Here is a 20369-nt window from a genome sequence, read left to right on the forward strand (position 1 = left end):
CCTTTAAAGCCCGAGGCGCCGAGCCGCCCCAGCCCAGCCCCGCGCCCCAAACCCTAGCCCCGCTCCCAAGCCGCCGCCGCCGCCTCGCGTCGCAGCGCCGCGCCGCCGCCCGACCGCGGTGCCGTCGACCTCGCCGGAGGTAGCCGCCGCCGCCGGTTATCGTCGGAAAACCATTCGGTTTTTTTAAACCTAGATTCATTTTTTTAATAGATCGATTCGGTTTTTTTTCTGCGGTTTAGTTATTTTGCGGACGTTCGTCCGTAAGTTCGTTTTAACGAACGTCGTTCACCCGTTAGTCACAGACAGCGAACGTTCGTTCATTAGCCTGTTCGTCAGTTTTTCCTTTTTCCAGGGTTTTTCCGCGATTATTTTTTATCGCGATTTCTGACCCGATTAGTTTATTTTTTTCGCTCGTTTATCAGAATCAGGCGATTCAAGCGCCTAGATCTTCCTCTCGAAGCCCTCTTTCTGTTTAACCAACTTGAACAAGATTTTGGTACTGTAAAATTTGACTTTAGTCCAGATTAGTAAATGGATCTTGTTTCTTTCGTAGTTTGAGTTTCGTTGCTCCGTTTAATTTGCTTCTTTTTGCAAATTGAATCTCTTCAGTTGAGTTTCAGATTTGATCTTCTTATTTGAGTTTACCCATGCATCTTTGATTGATTGCTTATGTATGCTATTGTTTGTTTGCGATAGAATTCCCGGAGTGCGAAGCGTGCTACTACGAGTCTCTAGGTTTTGCGGATCGTCAGCAAGGCAAGTAACACATTGATCATACTCTTTTCGTACCCAGTTTTTATGCATTAGACTCCATCCTCAAACACTACATGATTAGGGTGTGATTAACTTGTGGGTATTGGGATGTAGATGATGAGGTAGAACCTATTGCCCTGTTTATTACCAAACCTTGGGAGTTACTTCTACGTTATGCTTATACTGCTATGCTATGCTCGTAGACGTGGTTTGGGTGAGTGAATCCATGAAAGATGTGAGATGATTATTTAATGGTTCAACTTAAGGTGGCAACTTTAATACACATCTGGGTGGATTGCTTGTTTTGGGCACCTGGAGAATCCAGTGTTGTCCTAGGATATCCCGGAGTACACGTGTGATAATCCTACGGTCCGCCACCAAGGCTCAAAGGGATCTGAGATATTTCATGCTAGAAACTTCCATGTGCAGCCACAAGCTATTATGGGCTCTAGCATAGTCGAGTAAGTTGCATGACCTCTTCCAGTGGTAGGCTAGCAGATGTAGAGGGATGTAGGTTGGTACTGCCTACCCGGGGTTAGAGTTAATGCTTCGGAAAGACTGTGTCTCGGTCATCCGTTTCTCAAACACCATGAAGTGCGAGAAATCCAACGGAGGAGATCGAGTCTTGTGGGGAAAAGTGCGCAAACCTCTGCAGAGTGTACAATCTAGTCATGGTTAGCCGTGTCCCCGGTTATGGACATCTTGAGTATCTAGTACTTGGATTATGATATGTATCTCATCACTCTAATTTAACTTGTTGGGTTGATAATTACTTTTAATTGGGATTGAGTTGGAGGTACCTTCTCAATGTTGTTCAACCACCATGATAGTTAAATAAAATATATTCCTCTGTTGTAGGAAAAAATTGGCTTTTCGCAAAACAATATAACCATAGAGCCTTTCCACCAGCCAAATATGCATATAGGGATAGCATTATTTCTGTTCTTGCTCTACTGTGTTATATTGCCAGCATATTCCATGTGCTGACCCGTTTTCGGGCTGCAACGTATCATGTTGCAGACTTTTCAGACGACGAGTAAAGGTGCGATAGGTCGTTGTTGTGCATCTCAGCTATGCCGTTGGAGTTGATGGACTCACTTATCTTCCAAGTCTTCCGCTGTTATCTTATTTAGATGGCCTTTAGCCATATTTATTGTGATAAGTTCTCTTTTGAGACATTCGATGTAATAAGTGTGTGATTGCTACTCTGTTATAAATCCTTCGAGTACTGAGTGTGTCAGCATTACCGATCCAGGGATGACACGGAAGCACAGAGACTTGACCGTTTGAGGTCGGGTCGCTACATGGAGAGAGTGTGTGAAGAGTGCAAACCCTAGAAAACAAGCGCCGAGGCCGAGATCGTATAGCTCAGTATCCATCCATTTTGACCAGTCAAAGAATCCTCCTGGCACCGCCCCAGATCACTTTCTCCCACTATCATGCGGGGCCTACCTGTCATTGGGTGGAAGAAAGAAGTCGAACAAAAACAAAATTATGCTCAAGTGTGGTTATCGAACCCGAGACCTCAAGTTTGATGAGCGATCAGGCTAACCAGCTACACCACCCTCACGTTATGTTTAACGAGAGGAAAGTAACCTTTTATACATTCCTACATTCGTGTGACAAGCATGTCGTGTTTTTTTGCGTGGGAGTCATTGGGATTTAAATCATAATCGTGTCATGTGACTTAGGTGGTAAGGTCTTTTGGGATTTAAATCAGTGTTGGTAGTACAAAAATAATGCAGCCTTAGTCACCTTACCTCTCTTCACGTAGTACGTTGGGTCCCACCAGTCAGAGGGTGAAACAAACAAATTAATAAGAAAAAATAAAAGCGCCAGCGTTGTATCTTACCTCACACATCTCGCTACTGCTCGTGAACACTGTCCAATTGATCCCTCTGTTCGCTCACGTACTATTTTAAGTGAATCCTTATTATAACATGCACACGATTTTTTGCACTTGTATCCGACCTAAGTCAGTGTGCCACCGTATCTCGTACTACTCCCTCCGTCTAGGTGTAAAAAGTCACGTTAGAAGGTGCAGCGGGACCAAGGTGCAAGCAGATTGGAGAAGGAGAAACTTGACCGGTCCTTCCTCCAATCAAAGCCCTGATTTCTATCTCTAAACGCAACAATTAATCACAACAACTAAGAGATGTTGTTTTAGCTACCATGCAGGGTGATGAGGACATCAATACAATTATTACACCCACAGTCCCTGCTGCTATACATACTGGACCAATTACTAGAGCTCGCGCACGCCAATTAAATTACTAGGTACTTTCGTTTCTTGCTAATGATTCTAATGTTCATGAGAATATGATGCTGCCTAAATTGGATACATTTGTTTTGCTTACAAATGAAGGGCCTAGCTTTGAGAAGGATGAACATTGGAGCAAGGACAAGCATGGAGATGATGGCATGCGCATGGGGAACAAGAACGGAGTTACAAGTGATGATTTCAGGACGTTGAAGCCACCATAATGCGTGCATGAAGCCTTGGACGAAATATACAAGATGCTACTTCATAACTTTCGTCCAGAGGCTATTCTAGGTGCTGCGTCACCTTATTATTGGGCCAGGCCCATGTAATTTCGAAATACATAAGTATAGGCTGTTTTTAGAGTCCGTATGTGTGGGGAAACAAGAGATAGGGTTGGTTTCGGACCCCTTCCTCAAGGGCCACGAAATTCCCCCCCTCTTCCTCCATATATACAGCCCTTAGGGCGTCGTTTAGACTTGGGGTTTTGTTTAGATTAAAAGTTCGCCATAGCTGCAACTTCGCGTACTTCGTTTGTGTTCAGCGACCAGACAAAGGCGTCACAGAACCCCACCTTGATCAATAAAGCTTTCATCTTATATTCGCAATATCCAGATTGCAATCTCAGTTTCTTGCCTGTTCTTCGTTTGCTCGCAGGAAACAGACCCTCGTGGTCAGGTTGATCGTGCTCCGGCGTGGTCGATAACCTCTCGGAGTTGGTTTAGCGATTGCTAAGGCGCGACGTCCTCGCACGTTCGTAGTCGGATCGTCAAAGTCGACTTCCATCAAAGCGATATTCATCATCTCATCGAAAGACGGGACACCTTTGCCTCTATCACAGGGCCACGTATTAACTTATATGCAAGCTGACTTTGATTTCTTGACTGAGCAACGCATAGTTGCGCTCCATGCATTGGGTTTTCGGGGGAGATAACAAGGCAGAGTAAGGAGCGTTTGGTTACATTGCCAGGCTGGTCATAGTGGTGAGTAACTTGGACTAGTAACATGCATATGGATGGTAACATGCAAGTCTTCATTAATTGAGATATAGACTCATTTTATCTCGGCGTGTGTGTGTGTGTGTGTTTAACAACATGTGTGTGTTAGACTAGCCACAATGGGTAGTAACATAGACTAGTAACATGCACATGTTACTAGTCTATGTTACTACCTCTATAGTAGGGAGTAACATATGTGTGGTAACATGCAACACTTCATTTATTAGGCTATAGACTCATTTTGCCTTGATATGTGTGATGTTACTCATACTACTACTCCCTCCTTTCCGGTTTATAGGGCTCAATTCAAAAATCTCACCAACCAAGGTAGATAGTGAGTGGTGGAATACTTTTTGTAGTTTGCAAAAGCACCCAATTAATGCTCTTGTTTTCCTCAAAAAATTATGTTTACCAATGCATTAATTGTAATGCATGCATGCATAAAGTACATGCATTGGTCAATTTCCTCTTAATACTTGCATGCAATGATTTAATGCACCTTGGAATCTGAACTTGTGATGGGGAACAGCCAAATTGAGCCTTATAAAATGGAAAAACTAAAATTTTGAGATAAGCCCTATAAATCGGAAAGGAGGGAGTAGTAACTAGCTATGTTACCACTTTCCTCCATTTCTTCATTTATTGCTTGCCACATCATCTATTTTATCTAGATATGCGTGATGTTACTACCTATGTTACTCCCACTGTGGGTAGTCTTAGAGAGAGCGACACATCGACCTACTCCTACAGAGAGATGGTGTGTAGTGTACGATTTAGACGCGAGAGTCGGTGCATCCTCTCGTTTCCGGGCGTCCGGTCGGGATAGGCGGACAGTTGCCACGCCTGCTCCTGACCAGCCTAGCCCACCCAAAGCCCCTCCATCCCCAGCGCACGCTTCCCGCTCGAAACGGTCAGCGCCGCTCCAAAGAATCGGTGTCGCATTCATGACCGGGCAGAGCGGACGCGACCTCTCGCTGGCGCCTGCGTTGAAGGGAGAAGCGGATTCAGCAGTGATGGTTGCTTCGTCCGTCCAACTTACTGCTGGGTCTATGTGATTTGACGGCTCATTGGTCATTATTACTGAGGTAGTATGTCCCACACTTTCGGCGAAAGGAGGTACTACTAGATTACAATTTTCTCCATTCTTGCAGCGGAGAAGTGCGAAAGCAGTGAAAACACGGATGCTCAGTGATTACATGGCCCATCTCACACTATCACCATATTTTCTAAACACCGTGTGACACCTAACTCTTTACATCGTACTGTACTAGTATAGTACGCATTGTAATTTCTCAGCGAGATACATTTGTACAATGCTATGAAGCTTCGAGCTTCTGTTTCATGTATCTTGCGTCCAAGGTTGCCCGTTGGAACATTTCATCAAATACAAAGGAGACTAACATGCATGCTATTGCATCTCAATGATTGACAGATCATAGCCAATATGTACCCTCCGTTTCCAAAATAAGTGACTCAACTTTATGCAAACTTTAGTACAAAGTTGTACTACTACTAAAGTTGACACTCATTTTGGAACAGATACAGCTAAAGAAAAAAAATGATCCATGCAGTCCCTAGCCCTGGAACCGTAAACCCTAACCAGGCTTTAATTTGCTGGCAACGTTGGAGCTTCCGAAGAAATGAACTTTGCAACCCTTTGACCATCGGATCATTTTGTGCAATTTCACCAAAATTGAGATGAGCATCCCTGTGGCAAAGAAATTGAAGAAGCGTGATTAGAATAAGATTACTGGGACTATTTGATGAGACATAAACTCATCACAAATACAGTACGTAGAAGCTAGTAGAGGTATGTGCGGGGCAAAGAAGTAGAGAAATATCCACATGGAGTGATGTGGGCAGCTAGAGCAGTGGTGCAAGCCGACTGTAAAGAAAGTTGTACCTGAGGGATGTCGGGATGTAGCTCAACCTAGAGGAGGGCGGCGGGAGGCGGCAACTGCCCACGTCGCGGCAGTGAGCAAGGGACGAAGGCAACCTCACCGGCTTTGTGAGAAAGAACGGCGGGGACCCCTGATCGGGACGTGCCGACAGTGGGTTTTCGTCGTTGGCGACGGCGACCGCATCTACACTAAGCATCCACCCTTCCCCCGGCGGGCGTGATCCGCCAGGATGTTAGAGATGTGGCCACAGTCGCTTTGTGCGAGAGAGTGTGAAGAGAGAAACCCCAACAAGCAACCGTGTAGGCTCGTCCTGGCTATGTATATAGTGGAGCGGTTTCCTTTTCTCTCCATATGAACCTATTTATATTGCGTATGTGCCACTGAAGAAAAAAATTGTATTTATAAATGATGCGGCACCGTTCATGCGTGGTTCCCGACCCTCCATTATTTATAAGTGAGTAACTACTACTAGACGCGTCAAATTATCACGTGGGCTGCATCATCTTACAAAAATGAGCTCCACCGTATCACGTGTGTGGTTGGGGAAGACCCAAAAGACGCAAAGAGTGCTACTAGTACACTACGTGTGTGGGTGCGTGCACCTCTTCTCTTCGAGCATGGTTATTAAAAGTATAGCCCACTACTGTACTACCACGCGGTTATTATATATGGGCAAAGGGTATAGGCAGTAATAATGACTAATAAGCCATGAAATCACGAGGCCCGCCTTTCTCTATGTTTGACCGAGGAAGCAGCCATCATTTCACTCCTCGTTGAATATCCATCCGCTGCTACCTCTGCGAATAAATAAAAATCCGCTTCTACCTCCATAGCATGGTTAATAATATAGCCATGTCAATCACGACGTAGAAATATCATTCATTGATACAATAGGGCTGGATCTAAGGCTGGTGATTTTTTTACTTCTTCTCTTTCTCTTTTTGTCTCATTTACTCATTTTACATAGGAGCACGTGTAGAGGATGGCTATTCCTTTCGATGGGACTTCTTCATGGGGTTTAAGACTAAGCAGCTCCAAATTATGCCCACTGCCCACCACTCTAAATCGTGCCATATATGATAGGGAGTAGTCCCATTGCAACAATGAGGTCCACTAGGTCTAGCACGTCCTGTAAGAAGAGACTGTCATGCAATACATACATCTTGTTGCCTTCTTCCTTGTACAGTCCGTACCACTGGTACGTACTACTAGTACTTCTACTACTACTCGTTCTCCTATAAACCTTGCGCTTGGCATCTCCAAAATAATAACCTTGCCATTTGCTCTTCGCCTCTTCGGGAAGTCGAGCAATAATGGTACTGCAGTATATATCATTCTAGCTATATGAGACCGAATGAATTGCTGCACGTCCACCACGTGGGCGAGGGAGAGTGCGTACTATTACGTCCGTTTCAATATTGACTACATACGGAGCAAAATGAGTGAATCTACACTCTAAAATACATCTATATACATCAGTGTTTGGAGTATCTACTAGTAGTTCATATTGAAATCTACTAAAGGACATATATTCCAAACAATATGATAATCTCTCTAACCAAGGTAGAGCCGAGGAGTAAACGGAGGGAGCAGTAAAATTTTCTCCTCGTCCTGCAAGCCACCGCGCGCGTGGGCGAGGGAGCGGGCGTATGGCGTAGTAAGCAAGCTTCACCTCGTTGTAGCGATCTGACCTCAGACGGTCAAATCTCTGTGTATAAGTGTCATCCCTGGATCGGTAATGCTGACACACACAGTACTTGAAGCTTTTATAACAGAGTTCAATCACACACTTATTACATTGAATGTCTCAAAAGAGAACTTATTACAATAATATGGCTTAAGGCCATCTAAGTAAGATAACTGCGAAAGCATCGAAGGTAAATGAGTCCATCAACTCCAACGACATAGCTGAGTGCACGACAACGACCTAGCGCACCTTACTCTTCGTCTGAAAAGTCTGCAACATAATACGTTGCAGCCCGAAACGGGTCAGCACATGGAATATGCTGGCAAAATAACACTATAGAGCAATGAACAAAATAACAGCTATCACTACATGCATATATGGCTGGTGGAGGCTCTATGGTTATCATTTTCGCGTAAAGCCAATTTTTCCATACTACAAAGGAATATATTTTAATCAACTACAAAGTTGGTTGATAAATATTGAGAAGGTTCCTCCAACTCAATCCCAATTAAACAATATTAATAACCCAACAAATTAAATTAGGTGTGAGGAGATCAAATCAATAATTCAAGAACCAGATACTCAAAATGTCCATAACCGGGGACACGGCTAACCATGATTATTTTGTACACTCTGCAGAGGTTTGCACACTTTTCCCCACAAGACTCGATCTCCTCCATTAAATTTCTCGCACTACATGGTGTTAGAGAAAACGGATGACCGAGACACAGTCTTTCAGAAGCATTAAATCTTTACTCTGGGTAGACAGTACCACCTACATCCCCTACATCTGCTAGCCTACCACTGAAAGAGGTCACACAACATACTCAACAAAGCCAGAGCCCATAATGGCTTGTGGTTGCACACGGAAATTTCTAGCATGAATAATCTTATGATCCCTTTGAGCCTGGGTGGCGAACCATAGGATGATCACCCGGGTACTCCGGGATATCCCAGGACAGCGTTGGATTGCTCCAGGTGCCCAAACAACCACTGGGTGCTCCAGGGTGCCTCAACCAATCCACCCAGATGTGTATTAAAGTAGCCACCTTAAGTTAACCATTAATTAACAACTCTCACATCTGTCATGGATACACTCAACCAAACCACGTCTACGATCATAGCATAGCAGTATAAACATAACGTAGAGGTAACTCCAGGGTTTGAAATAAAGGACAATAGGTTCTACCTCATCATCTACTTCCCAAATACCCACATGTTAAACAGATCCTACTCATGCAATGTTTTAGGGTTGAAACTTATGGATAAAAACAGGGTAATAAAGGGGTATGATCAAAGTGTTACTTGCCTTGCTGAGGATCTGAAAACCCAAGTGACTTGTAGTAGCACGCTTCGCACTCCGGAAACTCTATCGCAAACAAACAATAGCATACATAAGCACTCAAGCATAAGATGCAAGGGTAAAACTCAGACGAAAACGTCCAAACAGAAAGTTCAACTCAAGAGCTTCGATTTGTAAAAAGAATCAATCGAATCGGAGCTACGAAACTCAAACTACGATCAAAAGAAGTTCGAAAACAAATATGCTTGAAACCAAATTTTAAATTGTCAAAATCATGTTCAAGTTGATTAATTGGAAAGAGGGGTTCCAGACGAAGATTTTGGCATTGGTTTCACTGGATTCGGACGAACGGTTAAAAAGTTGCGAGGGTTTGAAAATCAGGGGCTAATCTACGATAAAAATAATCGCGGATCGGTCCCTGGCCGAAAATAAAATAAAATAAAAAACGCTAACGAACGAACGTTCGCTAACAGAGACAAACGAACGAATACGTTCGCGAACAAAGACATACGAGTGAACGTTCGCAAATTAGAAACCCTAAAAAAACAAAAAAACCGATCTAAACGAAAAACCGAGAAAAATACCATAAAAGAACCGGCGAACCGGGGCGGTTTTTTATCGGTTCACGACGACAGCGGGGCTCTGGCAGTGAGGCGGGGCTCCGGCGAGGCGGCAAGGCAAGGCAGCGACGCGGGACGGGGCAGGCGGCGGCGTTTGGCGGCAGCGCGGGCTGCGACGGTGGGCGGCGGCTTCGGGACGGGGTGGAAGCGGCGGCGGGGCGGCGGGGCGGCGTATATAAAGTTTCGGGGGGCGCGGCTTGGATGAGGGGCCGGAGCGGGGCGAAGTCCGGCTCGGACTCCTCCTCGACGTCTGTGCCTCGCACGGCGGAGGAAGGCGGCGGCGGCTCGGATGGGCCGGCTGGGTTTCGGCCCAGTCGGTCCGGGAAACTTTTTTTTAAATAAAATTCTCGCCCGAATAAAAATCATAATAAAATATAAGAAAAATTATAAAAATGCCAAAAATAATTTTCACCGTCTAAATAAAATATTTAGAACAAAGTGAACATTTTTCTGGCCTAAAAATGCAATGTTAAAAAATGCATGTTTTTCTAATTCAAATAAAATCTCAAATAAAATCCAAATAAAATATATATTTGATTTTAAAAAAATTCCTCCAATATTCCTCTCTTTTTTGAAGAAGTCATATTATCTTCTCTCTTTTTTTTATATTAGAAATATTTGGAGAGAAAAATATTAAAACCAAATTGATCCTCTTTTCAAATTTGAGACACATTCAAATATGAAAATAAATGAAATCCCCAACTCTCTCCTTGGGTCCTTGAGTTTCTTAGGATTTCTAGGATCACAACCAAAATGCAAATAAAAAATGGTATGCATATGATGACCTATGTATAACATCCAAATTGAACATTGGGATGTTACACTCGTCCTGCGAGCCAGCGCGCCCGTGGGCGGGGGAGACGGCGTACTAAGCAAGCTTCTCCTCGTTCTGCGAGTTGACGGGACACATCAAAATTAATACGCACAGAGCATCCCGAGTGTATAGATCTTTGCCTCTAAGGTAGGCCCCACATGGTTTGCCTCTTTTTTAACATAACGCGTCAAGTCGCAATTTGTTTGTTCACTCGTGGTAGACGATCCTCCATCAAGTGGAAAACCAGTACACGTGTCAAATTACCACGTGGGCTGCCTTTTCGTATAGAAATGAGCTCCACCGTGTACCAGCGCGGGTGTGGTTGGGAAAGAGACGGGAGTACATGCGCCGTGCGTGCACCTCTTCTCTTCGTGCACATCCTCGACCTACATGGGTGTGTGTGAGAAAGATACAAACCTAGACAGATGGCGTGTGCGTTCGTGAGTGTTTTTTGTTTGGGGGGTGGGGGATTTCGTGAATGTATTTGTGGGAATATGTGTCGATGACATCTTAAACAAAAATTTGACACATGCAATGTGTGTGAAATAGAGGCCTATCGATATCATATATAGAGGGGCGATCCACGAGAAGAGAGGGAGGGGTCATAGATATCGATAGAGTCGAAGAGAGGATCAAGTGGGTGGGTGCGAGATCGATGAAGAGAGCCATCGAAATTGTGTGTGTGCAAGTCAAAGATATAGGGAGACTGACCTACCGGAACGTCGGAGGGCACACGGCAAGTTTGTGTGTGGCAAGGAGACATGACTAGAGCGCTCGATGTATCGGTGTGTGGGGGGAGGAGGGGGGAGGCAGAGGCCTAACTAGAGTGGTAGAACGACTCGTATATGTGTTGAGAAGGAGAGACCCAGCTATGTCTTGAGGGAGATCAGTCGACATCCATACATAACTGAAGGACGAGAAATAGGTTGGGACAGAGAGAGAGAGAGGGAGAGAGAGGAGAGAGAGGGGGGAGGGAGAGGGGTAGAGTGTTGGATGGGTGATGGAGTTGCTTCTCGAATATGGTGGGAGAGGCCTACTAGACGAACTGAGGGTAGAACTGCAATATTGTCAATAAGAGTGGGGATGTGTTTCTGTGTGTGCCTGTGCGTGATAGATGTGTCGGGACGCATGCATGGATGATGAAGGGGAACCATGTGTTTGGTAAGCAAACCTAACTAGATCGGTAGATCAATTGTTATTTGTCGGAGGAAGGGAGAGACATAACTAATGAGGTAGATCGATCCACGCGTGGGGGAAAACGAGTTATAAGGACCTAGCTAGCTATATGTATAGCGGGAGATCGGTCGGTGTACATCATTTGTTAGAGGCAAATAAGGCCCAGCGAGACCAATAGACAGAGAGAATGGAGCTAGGAGGTGGTGCGAGATGCCGAGCTACTAGCTAGATAGGGGGAGGAGTGTGCAATTGTGAGATTGATGAAAAGATGGGCGAGAGTTTACACATGCGTGGGACCGTATGAGAGACACGAGGCATGGACACAAAAAGGAGGAGATGGAAGGTGCGTTTGTATGTTGTAGGCAGACATCGCTGGAGAGGTTTATCGATCGGTGTGTGTCGGAAAGGAGTTGTGGAGACTGTGGGAGAACGACCTAAAGAAAAAAAAAGAATGTGCGCGATGGATAGAATGTTGAGGGAGGGGGAGGGCGAGGAGGGCGTGTGCATGCACGAGTGAAAGTTAGTGCTAGCTACAAAGCTTAGAGGATTGTGTGGGTGTAAGAGACTAACAAAGATGATAATTTGATATGAAAGTGGATTCATATATTTGAATAGGAGATCATAGTGTTATAAACATATGCATGCATGAATATAGCGGTGATACGCGTGTTGTGGTTTTGCACATGTTATACCATAACATGATAATGCATGGTGTTTGCAACTCACAGCTAAATGTCAAACAATCTAAACCATACTATACATCGAACAATCTCACATTTTATATGAATTTGTGATAATGTGTGGCGTTTGCAGCTTACAACTAAATATCGAACAATCTAAACAATACTATATATTGAACAATCTCACATTTTATTTGAATTTGTGGTAATGTGTGGCGTTTGCAACTCACATGTAAATACTTGTAGGAGTAGGGGGCGGGGCACCATACATTATGTGATAAACACATTATACATATGAGACATGGTTTAGATTATGAAGATCCAGCTAGAGCTTGAAATGTACTGTGATTTGAAATCAACATAAAGTGGATTCAAAAAATCGAGTTCGAGTTCATATAGTACACATAGTTCATATCTAACTCGACAGTAATCATGTGGTGTGCTGTGAAGATAATACACAAACGATGGTTTAACTTGACAATAATGATGATTGTAGATCTTATTAAAATAGAGAAACGAATTCAAATGGTTTGACTTCACAACAATCATTATTGCAGATCTTATTCAAGTAGAGAAACGAATTCAAATTTAGTTCATATTGAAGCGGTAGTATATGCGTCTGGAATGCACTAAAACGTTCATTTGAGTAGCAGGTTGCATGCATTATACACGTAGCGAAATATTTTAATTGAACATAATATGAATTCAAAGTTTTGAATGGCATTTGTAGTGCGAATTGATTTGGTACAGTACACGGGACTAGATTCTCTTGTGTGGTGCGAATTGATTTCTTTTTGTTTTTTCGTCGATGGAACGAATTGATTTGGTACAGTACACGTTAGGCTTGTCTGGAAATTTCTACCCGCGCCTTGTACCCCGAAATATTTAAGATACTTCTTTGTCTCGTTGTGCTCCGAAAACTCCCTCCATCTCAACCCGCGCCTTGCTATCCCAAAATTACAACGCGCGCGAAAACTCCCACCTCCTGTGAAATCCCAACACGCGAAATGCCCGTGATACCCCTGAACCGAAAGAACCGCCTAGCACAAATCGGTGGGTGTACTTCCGTAACTTACCCCACATTTCAGACAAGCGCGTCTGATGAGGACATGACTACCTTGGATACGACCAAAAATATTGCATACATGCATATTTGTCAGGTGATTTCTAGTGCAAACTATTCAATAATCTATTTATGTTATCCAGAACAAAAATAATTCACACACTTTTGTGTTTTGTCTAATTGCAGGTGTATGGGACATTTGTACAATCCACATATGAAGATAAGGCAAAAGGAGAAGTTTAGGTTCTGTTCAAAAAGTCCTCTCACGTCACTTTTGGGCCAAGAGAAGATAGAGTCCAAGTCTCTCACGTTCTGGATTCAGATTCGGACTGCACAGACATACCTGACTCAAAACGCCAACAACTTTTTCATACGGACTCCGAATTGGGTGATTCTTTTTTTGTTGGAAACTAGATTTCGTGCTCTTTCCAACCCAATTGGATTCACCTTTAAATTCGTCCGGAGCATTGAGTTATGGTCGAAACAATTTGACGTTGCACCAGAATCCGAGTCAAACTACAAGTCCAAAGGTGTTGCATCACCTCCACTTGGGCCCATGAGCCTTGTACGACCTAGGGTTGGTTTTAGGCTGCCTTGGGACGTCCTCCCACCTCCTTGGCCGCCACCCCTTGCTCCTATATAAGTAGATCCATCTAGTAGCTTTTTCCTTGGGATTTGTTTAGTTAAAAGTTAGCCATTGCAACTTCGTGTACTTCGTTTGTGTCCAACGACCAGACCAAGACCGCTTACGGATCCCCACCACTATCAATACTTCATATATATTCGCAATATTCAGATTGCATTATCATATTCTTACTCGTTCTTCGATTGCTTGCAGGAATAGACCTTCGTGGTCAGGCTGATCGTGCTTCCGGCATCGTCAGTAACCTCAGGAGATTGGTTTAGCCATTGATAAGGCGCAACGTCGTGCACGTTTGTAGTCGGATCGTCAAAGTCGTCTCCACCAAATCGATAGTTATCATCTCATCGAAAGATCGGGACACCTTTGCCTCTATCAAGTGGTATCAGTTTTCAAGTTGCTCGGTGAGAATTTCCAGTTTCCCCTAGATTAGATTTATTTTCTTACCTATTGTCCAAGGAAAAGCCACAAAAAAGTTAGATCTATTTATCCTTTTGTCCAAGCCAGTCTGAGCCTTTGCAATTTTCTATTCATTGTTTGCATTATTGAATTATCGGTTGCATCGTCGTGTCGAGTTGCTGGTCTTAGGGTCTAGTTCGTTTAGAGTTTCGAGTTCTGTTCACATTAGTCACGTCGCCGCTGCATCGTTTAGAGTTTCAAGAAAAAGCCACAAAAAAGAGAGAAAGAAAAAGAAAAAAAGTGTGAGGAAAAAAAAGAGAGAAGAAAAAAAAGAAAATTCGGATCTATCTAGACTCAATCTCGTAGTTGAATTCGGATTGGAATCTGTTTTGTGCACTGTTTAGTAAAACAGGCATACCTTCCTCATACGAAGTCCGTTTTGACTCCGCGAGTACTCAAATGAAAGCTAGCGACGAGCCGCATCTAAATAGTTGCAGAGACTAGTTCAATATTTGACACCTCAAAATCGTCTTCTAAATAGGTCTTTTTGCCCTCCGAAGTTCGCGGACACAGCTTATTCCAGTTTTTCAAGCCAGTTTCAGAATTCTTTTACTCCTCATATCAACTCGGAATTGAGTGATTCTTTTTGCATTGGAAAGCTTGAGTTAGTAGCATTCTTTGAAAAAAATTATCAGAAAATTGGCACAAACTTTTCAAGAGGAAAGTTGGAGAGAGTTATTGTATATCCTGCTTGGCAGTTGTTTTTCATCATTATCTTTACTGCCGTTGTGATCTTCACTTATATCTTGCTGTCCAGAGCTACTTAGTATCCTTCATTGATGCTAGTTGTGCTACGCCGTGACCTCATTAGTGTTCTAGGCTCGCGTCTCTAGTCCGGTCTAGCCTAGGACCAGCACAGTACCGTCGTTGAGCGTTTATTCAACATTGCATCTCTGAATTGATTATTGCTAATATTTTGCTACCATATATAGCCAACCCAGCTCCACATATTTCTACACCGTGTATACGTACGTTCCCCTGGCAATCGCTTTACTCAATCTTTGGAGTTATTTGACACCGCTGGTTGCCTGTCACCACCTGCTGCTTGGTAAGAACTTGTAAGATATTGATATTTGCTTTACTGTGAGCGCTTTACCACCACATCCTAGTAGTTCATAGGAACATTATTCTTGAATTTTGTTTCTTGTTTCTACTAATCATGACAGGATCTAGAGTCAATTCATGGTGTTTGTCGATCGTGGGAGATGTGCCATCACCTATGCAAATACCACAACCGTCACGAGAGGTGCACAAACATCCAAATGCACATGATCAGGTTAATGTTTCTATACCACCATTTAATGGCCGTTTTAGACCTGCTTTATATATTGAATGGGAGTTTGACCTAAATAATATATTTGCTTCCAATAATTTTGATGTACGTAAAAAAGTTAAGGTTGCGGTTGGTTCTTTCACTGGTTATGTTGTAGAGTGCTGGAGTGAATATTGTCGGTTACACCCTAATGATATACCTACTACTTGGGATGATTTGAAACTTGCCATGCGACATACATTCGTTCCCGCTTATTATACTCGTGACATGATTACAAAGTTGCAACATTTAAAACAAGGTAGTGACACCGTAACGAAATATTATGATACTTTACAAACTACCTTGCTGCATTCCTCTTTAGAAGAAAGTGAAGAAGATTTTATGGATAGATTTTGGGGAGGATTAAATCGTGACATTCAGGAGATACTAATACATGAAGAGTGTTATCCTATGGACCATTTGTTTCATCTTGCTTGCAAAGCTGAACAGGAAATAAAACGACGTGTTGCACACAAGGAGAACAAGCGCGAGATGCACATTCCAAGAGTTGATACGGTTGTCCCTTCAACTACTAAGCATACTATGACAACCACATCCGTTGTTGTGAGGACTACATCACCTCCACCATGTGACACATCATCACCGAGAGTGCCTACCTCATCTGAGTTGATCATAAGAGGTAATGACAAAGGTACTAATCTTCCACATCCACATGAGTATGATGAATGTCTTTTCAATTTAAGTGCACCATGCGGTGAGCTACCCACTACTTTGATCACACCAGCTACCTTAGAGGACTATGTTGATGATTTGACTTTGCCATGTGATCAAACAATTTTGAGTGAGCCCATTGAATTAACTATCGATGCAAAAGAATCAAGTGAATCAGGGAATAAATCAGATTTGGATCAAATATGTTTGAAAATAATTGTGCCAATGTTTAATCATTTTGATATGACCTCTAATCTTGGTGATGGTTCATCAATGTTGGGATGGTTTAATGATGAATATTGTCAATCTTTTCATATGAATAAGAGCTTCACTTATATGTGCAAACTGAGTTGCAATACTTTCATGCCTTCTACTTCTTGTGATAATATTTTGGCTTTATATTTTATTAACTATGAAAGTTACTCATGTATACATGTGTCATATGTGCAAAATCCACGGGAAGTAAAAATGGATGACATATACATATACAACATGTACACCTTGTCTCTTTTGTTAGCCACATTTCAGATTAAGCAACGCCGAGGACGACTTTGTTTTCAAGAAGGGGAGGATGATGAGGACATGACTACCTTGGATACGACCAAAAATATTGCATACATGCATATTTGTCAGGTGATTTCTAGTGCAAACTATTCAATAATCTATTTATGTTATCCAGAACAAAAATACTTCACACACTTTTGTGTTTTGTCTAATTGCAGGTGTATGGGACATTTGTACAATCCACATATGAAGATAAGGCAAAAGGAGAAGTTTAGGTTCTGTTCAAAAAGTCCTCTCACGTCACTTTTGGGCCAAGAGAAGATAGAGTCCAAGTCTCTCACGTTCTGGATTCAGATTCGGACTACACAGACATACCTGACTCAAAACGCCAACAACTTTTTCATACGGACTCCGAATTGGGTGATTCTTTTTTTGTTGGAAACTAGATTTCGTGCTCTTTCCAACCCAATTGGATTCACCTTTAAATTCGTCCGGAGCATTGAGTTATGGTCGAAACAATCTGACGTTGCACTAGAATCCGAGTCAAACTACAAGTCCAAAGGTGTTGCATCACCTCCACTTGGGCCCATGAGCCTTGTACGACCTAGGGTTGGTTTTAGGCTGCCTTGGGACGTCCTCCCACCTCCTTGGCCGCCACCCCTTGCTCCTATATAAGTAGATCCATCTAGTAGCTTTTTCCTTGGGATTTGTTTAGTTAAAAGTTAGCCATTGCAACTTCGTGTACTTCGTATGTGTAAAACGACCAGACCAAGACCGCTTACGGATCCCCACCACTATCAATACTTCATATATATTCGCAATATTCAGATTGCATTATCATATTCTTGCTCGTTCTTCGATTGCTTGCAGGAATAGACCTTCGTGGTCAGGCTGATCGTGCTTCCGGCATCGTCAGTAACCTCAGGAGATTGGTTTAGCGATTGATAAGGCGCAACGTCGTGCACGTTTGTAGTCGGATCGTCAAAGTCGTCTCCACCAAATCGATAGTTATCATCTCATCGAAAGATCGGGACACCCTCGCCTCTATCAGCGTCCCTAAGCCATGGTTCCCCACTCCCATCCCATCCGCCCACCCATTCGTACACCGAGGCCGCAAAAACCAGCGAGGCCCCACACCCTCCTCCGTCCGCCACCCAGCCGGAGCCTCTTCCCCGACGACGTCGTCCACGGCAACACCTCGACGTCCCACATCCACCGTACCGGATGAGGATCCATCGTCGATCTCGTCGTCCCGCCGGTTCAGCCACCCCGTCCTCCACCTCCATGGAGCTGCCCCAACGTTCCCCTCGTCTTTCGCACCAGCACCATTCCCACACCATCGTCTTCACCTGCACCACCGGAACAGCAACATCATCACCATTTCCTCAAATGAAGCTGAGGCCTAATCGGCGCCACCAAAGAGGTTGTACACAAATAGCCGCATTTTCTTCTTGATTCAAACTCACGGTGCTGCCGGCGCTCGGTCCCAAGCCGACATGGCGCGACTCCATCCATGGTGGTGTCGCCGGCCACTTCCTCCACGGCGTCGCTCCCTCGGCGGCGACGTCCACATCAGTAGGAGCTGCTGCTGCTTTAGCTCTCGCTCGTGCTACTGCTCTACTCTTGCTCTCGGTCCCCTGCCTGGTCTGCTCTTGCTATTGCTCTTGCTCGCGCTGCAGCTCTCGCTCTTGCTCTTGCTTGCGATGCTGCTCCGTTTTGGCTACACTTCAGTCGACTGAATCGACTTTTGGGTCAGACGATTTTTAGGGGGTGGGGGGCTCGCCGGAGTTAAGGAAGAACCAGCCGCAGCGGGGAGGGGGCTTGCCGGAGAGGTGCCCTACTATCTATCTTAGGGTTCAGGCTGGGGCGGTGGTCGCCGGCAGTGGTGGGGCGGTGGCGTGGGGATTGCCGGAGAAAAAGCTCGGCCCGGGGGGCTAGAGGGATGGCTGGGGCGGCGGCGGACCGGCGGTGGGGAGTGATTTCGGGGCGGGCAGGGCGGCGCACCGCCGGCCGCGGGCGGCGGGAGCCGGTGGTTTGGCCGGTGGTGTCAGTCGACTGATGCTGCTACATGACCAGCTGCCGCGGCTCTCGCACGCGCTGTTGCTACTGCTTTTCTGCTACTAGTGCGTTCAGTTTCGACAGTAAAATTCAGTTTCGATAGGAAAATTCAGTTTCGACAGTTAAGTTCAGTTTCGACAGTTAAATTCAGTTTCGACAGTTAAGTTCAGAGATGAGCGGCTGATGTATTTTACATCTAGCACTTTGTGGTTATGTATTTTATGTCATCTATTGGAGATGCTATTACAATTCCACTCAGGTTAACGTTGTCTCTCTTGTCTTGCTTCAGCCTGGCAACGTACAAGTCACCGGAGCTGCTCCAATGACGAAACCCTCCATCACAGCGGAGCAGTACCACGGGCTCCATCTCAAGATGCCTAAGATGTTCTTCCCCTCCTCCGACAGCCAAGTCAGTCGGATCATCCACCGACCAACCCAATCACGCTGAGATCGACATGGCTTCGCCAAAGAGGTTGTACACTTGTTGCATCTCTTTTTTACTCTACATGTTATATATATTGTCCACTGAGCACACGTAGTAACGTGAAATATGATTAGTTTCTCCTACTATATGACAAGCAATGAGGTACCAGGCAACTTAGCTATCCCTGATGGACTCTTTTGAACGCCGTCATTATTTTTCTCTGCGCGTTTGAGCTGTGCATTTGTCGATGGGCCTGGGAGTTGAGCTAGTAGGGCAGTGGCCTAGGTCCAAAGTAGTAGAAGTAGCACAACATTTTTTGAGTGTAGGCTTTTCCTTGCTCAAGCCTGACTACTAGAATCACCAGTGCTTGAAAGGAAAAGTGAAGGAAAAACATAGGAATTGGAAAGTTTCCTATGGTACTACTATTCATGCATTTGGTTCAAAGGAATGGAGCAAAGGAAAATTGTAGGATTTGTTCCTTTAGTGTCTCTTTGAAAGAAAAACCGTAGGATTTTAATATCCACTTGTCATCCTTTTCAAATTCCTATTCATGAAGCACAAGACTACGAGATAGTAGCATAATAGCATTATAACCGTACATTTTCTTGTGGTTTGACTTAGTCTCACCATGCTTCTTTGCATCCTGTGATCTTCCAATTCTTGTGAACCAAACACCCAGATTGGCAGAAATCCTTTGTTTTTAAATTCTCTGTTTTGCACGTGCATTCCTATCCTATTACTGTGTATTTCCTATCCCTACGTTGTTAGAATCCTCCAATTCAAACAAGCCCTTACAGAATTACTTCTCTTACAGATAGTTGTCAAAGAAAACCTTGTGTAGTTTGTCCCGCTCCTGCTGCACCGTCGTCCACCCTAGCTCAGCTGCTCCAAGGACAGAAGGGTCTAGCACAGCAGGGATCCGGCCTCAAGACTGTCTTTCACCGCCTTAGATCTTCTTCCCCGCCACGGGCAGCCATGACAACTGCATTACCATCATCAACCGAGCAGATGACCTCGAGGACTACACGGGTCCGCAAGAGAGGTC

The sequence above is a fragment of the Triticum aestivum genome, chromosome 3D, assembly GCF_018294505.1.
Source record: "Triticum aestivum cultivar Chinese Spring chromosome 3D, IWGSC CS RefSeq v2.1, whole genome shotgun sequence".
Lineage (NCBI taxonomy): Eukaryota > Viridiplantae > Streptophyta > Magnoliopsida > Poales > Poaceae > Triticum > Triticum aestivum.